Raw genomic sequence first — 7,973 nt, 5'->3', positions numbered from 1 at the left:
CTCCCACGACACCCACCTCTATTCTGCTCACCCACCCCGCCTCCGTCTCTCCAGGTCCAACAATACACCGGCGGGCGGTGGCGCAGTGTCAGCAGCAGCCAGTGTCAGGTGTCTCTCCGGGGTTTCACAGAAAGAGTGAGTCAACGGAAGTTCGCACAGGTAAGACAAGACTCAAGCAAGGGCATGGGAGAATATGTCAAAGACTTTATGTATTTTGCTCAGAAAGTAGGTGTTTTTGAAAATTCGTTTGTTTGAACTGACGTGTTATGATTACGCACGTGCGTAAAAAGCGAACTCGACGTCCTTTGGGAGAAAACAGAGGACAGAGTCCTGTAGCTGCTGCTAGATCTGTGTCCAGCTCGGGTTGGTATTTTATATCACATCTCAAGACAAGAACGCAACGTTGTGGAAGTATGTTTTTATCGCGATAGTTTGAAACCATATTGAAGTCTCAGACGCTCTGAACCAATCATTCACAGTGTTATACACCTGTAATTAAAGTTCGTCAAATAACATGTTGGCCCCTCAGCAGGGAAGCCAGTGTTCACCACAGTTACAGTTTAAGTCTCTGTGTTGCAATGTCTCAGTACTGATCCTCCAGCTCAAAGTCAAGCACATTTTCTTCACACCACTTTTTGACTTATGCCTCAGGGTTTTTACACACACAGTGTCAATGGTGCAGAGCAATTTACCACAAATCACATGGTCTGTTTAATTTGAGCTGACAGCCACAACTTTGAAACAAGGCAAACAGATTCTCAAACAACAGCTGGGAGAGGAACATATATATAAAAACTCTGATATAAAAAGGAAGAGAAAGTTAAAAACTCAGTTGCCTAACTAGTGTATAAAAAGTAGGTTCCTGGGCTTTGTTAAAGATAACATGCTCATATCTGGTGGCAAACTTGATTTGCCTCTACTTCAAGATTATATAAAACATCCCACACCCATTGACGGTAAGATGGCGGAGTAGCCAAATTCCAATTCCACAAAATATGCTGTTGACATGGGAGAGCAGTGAGTGCAACACAGCCACTATTTAGATGTTTTTCTGCCTGGCATGAGCACAGTTGATTAAGATATATGAAAAGCATTTACACATTTGTTGTCCCCCCAAAAAAAATGATACTAAAACATGTGAGAAAGAGAGGCTGATTCTGGTTTACATTAAGGATAAATTGGATCAGAATCAGGGAAAACTCTGGACCTGTGTCTCCAATGTTCTCTTATAAACAGGATTAGGTGGAGCCTATGGATGAAGAATGAATTCCACTTGTGATTATGCTATTTTTTAAAGTTCTCAGTCATTCTCCCAGAGAGATTGTAAAGGTTCTGTGGGCAAGATGGAGGCATTATTAATTCTGAAGATGCTACCTATAGTGTACGGATATAAAATGTCCTCAAGCATAGTTTTAGTTGGGAGAAGTGCGTTTGTTTTTAAATGACACAAGCTGACTTCTCCTTATTTATTTATTACTCATTCCATTTCCAGCTGTGTTTTGGTAACTTCACTTGTTGTTAAGGAGAACTTGACTTGAAGTGTGGGGGTTAAAGGTCGGTACGTACCCTCCTTTCTGCTGATAGCGAGTGATGGGTGAACAAGCTGATGGCGGCGCTTAGGTAATCATATTTCACATTTCCTGTGATGATTTTAGATTCCACTGTTAACGTTTCACACGCAGAAGGACACAATAACCGTGGTCACTGTTTATCTCTCAATACTCATGTGACCTGTAGACTGTGTAGAGCGTGTTTCATTTACAAAGACCTAATGAACCAATTATAGTTTAATGCAAACCTCTGTGTTGTTGGACGATGCAAGCTATTATATCCATTTACTTTAAAGTTGAATCACTAATTTGTACAGTTTTATTAAATTTTGATGTTTCATAACGAGCGCAGGTGGTCCTGTCTCTCCTAAATCAGGCAATATTTGCTCCTAGTGCAATTCTGTGAGGAGGCGTTTTGATCGTTCACTCTCTCACGCTAACGAGGTCATGCAAAAGAGAGAGAATGAGAATCTGAAGCATTCAGTGTATTTTCATACACAGGTAAATCATGCTTTGGCCCCACCCTGTTATTCATTTAAAATGAGCTACATTTTCTGATGTTGTTCTCTTGTTACAGCAGCTACTTTTCTTTGTGCACTTGAAGCCAGAAGGGTTTAAAAGTTATTTGGCGTGGACTTCAGGAGTTTCTTCAACTGTCTGTGGTTTGAGGACATGCAAAAAAGACGAGGAGTGGTGATTTGTTTGCTCTGTGACACATCGGTGATCTTCACGCGGCGCTCGCAGGGAGAGGCTCTAGGTCTTTGATATTCTGTGACAGGATTAACAGGGTGGAAAGCAAAACTAAATAATGAGGCGTGTTCTCAGTGTCCGTCAGGTTGAAGTGTTTTCGTGCTTCAAAGCTGGTACCTGTTCACTCGTAACTATACACAACAAACAACTGATTAATTGGCGAGGTAAACTAACTGGCCTTTCAGGCTACAGAACCTGTAGCAACAGTGAATAGCCCTGAGCTATTTAGGGACAAGAAACCTAATTAAAAAACAAATCACGTCATCAGTGGATCATCCTTCATATCATTGTGCTGTCTAGTCATTTTGTTAACCTCTTCCTTTGCCTGTCTTGAAACTCAAACCGTTGCCCAACAGTAAGTGAGCGTAATCACATGTTGTTTGTCTATAATCATGTATAATTAATGTGCAATATGTGTAACAAATTTTATATTCATTTAAAGCTGTCTGTAGAGAATGTTACCATTGTGTTTGACGGTATTTATTTAAGAATCAGTGTTATGTTGAAATGTAGTGTTGGTCCAAAGTCCTTGTGCTACTTGCTACTCGCCAGTATTGCCCTGCAACTCACTGATGATGTAATCGCCACGATAGTGAGAGAAACAATGATTGTCTGACAACTGTGTGCACAGCGTTTTTTTCTTCTTCTTCAAACTATTGGTCCTTAAATGTTATCTGTGCACTTATACAGAGATTCCTGTCCCGACATTATGATAAATAATCCCTCCACGCACAGGAACTGCATCACAGAATGCATCGCAGAAACTCTGAATAAGTCTTGGGGCTGTACTGTATGTTATGGGATATCGCTGGTCCTCTGTGAACGTTGCCCATAGCGTGTCATCCTCCGATAACGCGCTCACTCTCAGCTCAGTGGTTTCGCAGATTGTGTTTCCATCTCGCAGTCAAGCGACACAAACTTGGAGCACAAGTTGGAGCACGTCGACTTGCGCCTTTGCATGCGTAACTGTATGAGCTCACGTATAGTTTGTGCATGCAGTCATGTCAGGTAGTGGGTGTGTGACGATATATAAACTGAAGGGCACATTATAAACTTGTAAATCAGTAATCTTAGACAGCAGCAGACACATACTGTATTCTTCACACACACACACACACACCTGGACTCTGGCACCGACCGTAGATAGATGTTAGACTTGTTTACTTTTTAAACAAGGGCTTTATTGTCTGTGTCATTATTGTCTATCAGCTGGGTGGTCTCTATTGTCATAAGCAGTTATTCCCAGAGACTGGCTCAGGACGCACAGATGGCTTACAGGAATTTCTGTTGGGTCGGCAAATATAATTTCTCAATGTTTGTCGGCATAGTGTTTGGATCTCCTGTTGCCCAGCAACATTCTTGTGCTGCACACAGGAAGTATTTATGTCAAGAAGACGGGTAAAGCGATATGCGAGATGTAAAGCGAGATGATGCAGACCTGTTGGAATATGACTGGAAACACAAAGAAGCGTCGAATTCTACAGAAAGTTCAGCAGTTTAATAAGATGAGCACTTCTTACCCCCACCCGCCTCTGCGCTGCAGGTGTACACACACAAGTGTTCCCTTAGTCAGGCCTGATCATATTTGACAGAGCACGTTTTCAGATGAATGTTACATCAAAGCTTTGCCATTCATACAGTGCAACTACATGCAGCGCGTTTTTTTATCACATATCGTTCATACACATTCACACGCTGCCGGGAACAGTCCTCTGGAGCACCGTGGGGTTCAGTGTTTTGCCAAAGGACACGCTGGCATGTAGAACAGGCGCGCTGGGAGTCAAACCCTTGACATTCCAGTTGAAAGACAATTTGAAAACACACCAAAAGTTTCCACCACTGTCGTCATGGTTTCTGCCATAATAATAATCCACGATTCACACAAGAAATTCATGCTCGGCTAGGCTAAACTGTAGGCTAAACTTAACTAAACTCTGATCTGTACAGAAAGCTAGCATGAGAATGAATCGACTTCTACATAATAATGATAATAATTACTTTTCACGCAAGTAGGCCCAGCTATTACATTAGCAAGGTGTAAGTAAAGTTTATATGCTCCAGATATTAATTTAAATGCATTTATTTGGTCTCCTTCCTGCAGTATTTAGCTTGTATATGTTTCCATATGAATACAATTATGCTGTTACTGATTTATTAAAACATTTCTTGGTTTACCTATTAAAAATAATATTAAGTGGTTAAAGAAATAGCATAAAGAAAGAGTCAGATATTTGCTCTTGTTGGGCCACGGTGGTGTATCATCTTAAAAACAACCTCTCTTACACCACAGTTATATACAGTACCTACTGTGTGTATATATACACACCTGTATACATACCGGGGCTTACTGTGGGTGTGTCTGTGTTTCAGGTGCTCAGGTAGCTGCAGAGATGGAGAGCGGTCCATTCAGCCGTCGGTCCTGGGCCACGCAGTCTCTGCGCGTCACCGCCAAGGAGCTGTCACTGGTCAGCGGCCGAGGCAAAACGACCGCCATCGCTGAGCGCTTTTCCAAGTGAGTAACACCTGCTTTTCAGAAATGTTCAGTTATTTGTTACACATTTGAAATGAACACTAGATATTTCTCTACCGTGTCAGACGACCTCTGTGCAAATGTTCTTCAATCTGATTAGAATTGATTAGAATTGACTTTCCTGTTTACATGGATGTAGATGGAAGTCATTTGTTGATGATACGTGTATCCATGCGTCAAGCATTTAATCAGAATAAACCCTTCTGACGTACATCTGAAGCAGTAGTAGAAGAAGAAGCTTCACTTCCTCCTCTGTTGTAAACAAACGCCTTTGTCCCTGCGTGTCCTCGGATATTTCTCCTTTCCCTGTCTCCTCGCTGTGTACCATTAATTTCATTTCCCTCCTCCCTTGTGTCTGTGACTTTACTTTCTGTTCTTTCTGTTCTGACCTGCATTGTGTTCCTCAAACTAAATTGTACTTTCTTCTGTTCTCCATAATGAAGCTAACCGTTATGAACGGTTGAGCCTGTCTTGGTAAAAAGAGGGGCATTTAAGCTGTGTTTCCACCGAGTGGAACAGTTTGGTTTGGTATAGTAGGGTGCGTTTATTTTATTTTTTTTATTTCCATTGGGAATAGTACCAAAATAACCAGCTCCAAACATTCCATTCTTTGGCACCCTTCCTTTTGGGGTACCAGAGTAAAATAGTACGGTACAATCCAGCTCCACCCATGACAGTCAGCTGATTGAGTGATAGGAAACTTAACTCCCTTGCAACTGGTGTACATGGAAATTGAGGCAAACACCTACAGTTTATTCTCATACAAATCTTGACGTCTTTTTGAGACATAACAGCCACTAACCGAGCTGCTGGATGTCCTCCACTGTTGTCTGGGTGACTGACTCATTTCTACTATAAAGACTATAACCAAAAATAACACATTGAAACAAGCTAAAAGATACAATTTGATCTGGAATAAAGCATTTCAAATAGTTGTGCATGTTCATGGTGTATGTCCTTGAACACCTCTCTAATTTCTGTTCAGTAAAAAAGTGTTGAGTCACTAGAGGTCAGTGTTGTTTCCCTGTGTTCCAGGTACCAAAAAGCAGCTGAGGTTTCCAGTGCAGACAAGAAAAAGGGAGTAAGTATTTCTGTTTCTAGCTTCTAAAAAAACATTTAATTTCCCCGTCTCTTGAGTTTAGAGACATCTCTAACTCTGTGATTATGAAACACTTAAGTACAGCTGTGAGGTTTCTAAATGTGAAACGTGAATCCAAGATACACCATGAGAAACAGGTGATTAAGCGTAAGTGTAAGTATGTGTTGTACGTCCTGCTTCATTTGCTCAGTCGTTGCCAGTCGAGACACACACACAGACTCACCATGCTAACACACACACACACACACACGGTCTGGACCAAATGTCTTGTCCTGGCTGACCCTCTCATTGGCCACTTGTTGCAGTGGGCAGACTATCAAAACCATAATCCCACTCGAGTGTAATCCCCTCGCGATGCTCTCTGTGCTTCCAACTGCACGTTAGCTGCTTTGTCCGTGTGAAAGACTGATGAACAAACATTAGTGATCAGATAATACCATGAAGAAACATGAGGTAATGTTGCTGTGGGTGTGTGTAACGTCGCCATTTACGTGTGCGCGGTTAAGGTAAGGGTAAGGGTTGGGGTTAGGCATTTAGCTGTGATGGTGATGGTTAAAGTTAGGGTAAGGGGCCAGGGAATGTGTTATGTCTATGTCTGTGTGTGTGTGTGTGTTTTAATCTTTATTTATCCAACCTCTATTTTATTCATCCTTTAAAGCAAAATAGGACTGCAACTAACAGTTATTTTTGATAATTGGTGAATCTGTTGATTATTATCTCGATTAATCGAGTAGATCCATAAAATGTCAGAAAATGTTAAAAAACATTGATTTTGCTTCAGTTTTTGTGATTTGTTTGTCAAATGGAGCAATGAAACCTGAAAATGTTCACATTTAAGTAGCTTGTTTTAAATATAAAAAAGTCATCGATTAATAACTGAATAACCGTACAATTCAATTTTAATCACATGGCAGCTCGTCTGTGTCACTCGTATGAAATGTATCATATATTCAACCAGAACTGTTGTCTGTCTGACCACAGTTTGTGTGTTTAGTGAAGAAAATTGTGTCCTAGTTGCAATAAATGTTATTATAACAACATTTTAAGCAAATACTTTTTATTTACATATTTATTAATTTAATCATTTCAATTTAACCACCAAGTTAAGTGCTATTGATATCAATGTTATTGTGCATTGGTGACTTTAGTAACACAGCCCTCCCTCCCTGTATGTTAACATTCTGTAAAAGAAGAAATAAAACTTATAAAAGTTTTTTTTTTTTAATTCCCTCAGTATTTTTTCCTAAATTATTGTCTTAAATTTCAGATTTAGGGCCTTTTTTTTTTTAATGAATCCTTGGTTCAGACCAGCAGTATGCAGCTTCAGTGTTAAACAGTATTGTGTGATTCAAGTGTGGAAAAATGTCACAGTCACCACAGCAAACAAAGAGTTAACTTTTCCCTGAATGTATCATTTCCTGCTCTGTTTCCTGGGTTCTCTGTCTCTCTCTCTTTGTCTTTGTCTCTCTCTCTCTCTCTCTCTCTCTCTCTCTCTCTCTCTGTCATTCACTGCCCTGGTGTAAGAGGTTGAGCTAAACTCTTACAAGTAGAGTTTGTGTGGCTGCTGCTGTCTGGGAGAGTGTTACTACCCCTCACACAGTCTCTCGGCTCACTGACCTGTGGAGAAGGACTCTCACTTTTCTTTGACTTTAGTTTTGTTTTTTCTCTCCATCGCATTCTCTGAGGATTTTTTTTTGTTACATTGGTTAAAAAAAACGAGGAACAATCTTCGTCACTGTCCAGTTCTCTGTCCACCCTGGACTTGCTCCACAAAGACCGTAATTGTGCCTTCTTTTTTTTTGTCCACTTTGGGGTTTTGTCCCTTTTGTTCAGTCATGTTGTCTTGTGTTATTTGTTTGTGAGTTATGTCATTGTTCCGTCACTGAATGGCTGTATTAGTTTCTGTATCTCAAACTTGAATTTAAAACCTGTTTTGATTTAAATTTGTTGAGGAACTGTGGTTGTAATAATGGTATATTTTCCCTGTCCTCAACCAGAAAGCCTTTACAAAGATGTGTTAGTCGATTAGTTTGCGTAGATGTGT

Source organism: Solea senegalensis, linkage group LG14 (assembly GCF_019176455.1).
Source record: "Solea senegalensis isolate Sse05_10M linkage group LG14, IFAPA_SoseM_1, whole genome shotgun sequence".
Lineage (NCBI taxonomy): Eukaryota > Metazoa > Chordata > Actinopteri > Pleuronectiformes > Soleidae > Solea > Solea senegalensis.
Note: the sequence above shows the minus strand (reverse complement) of the source record.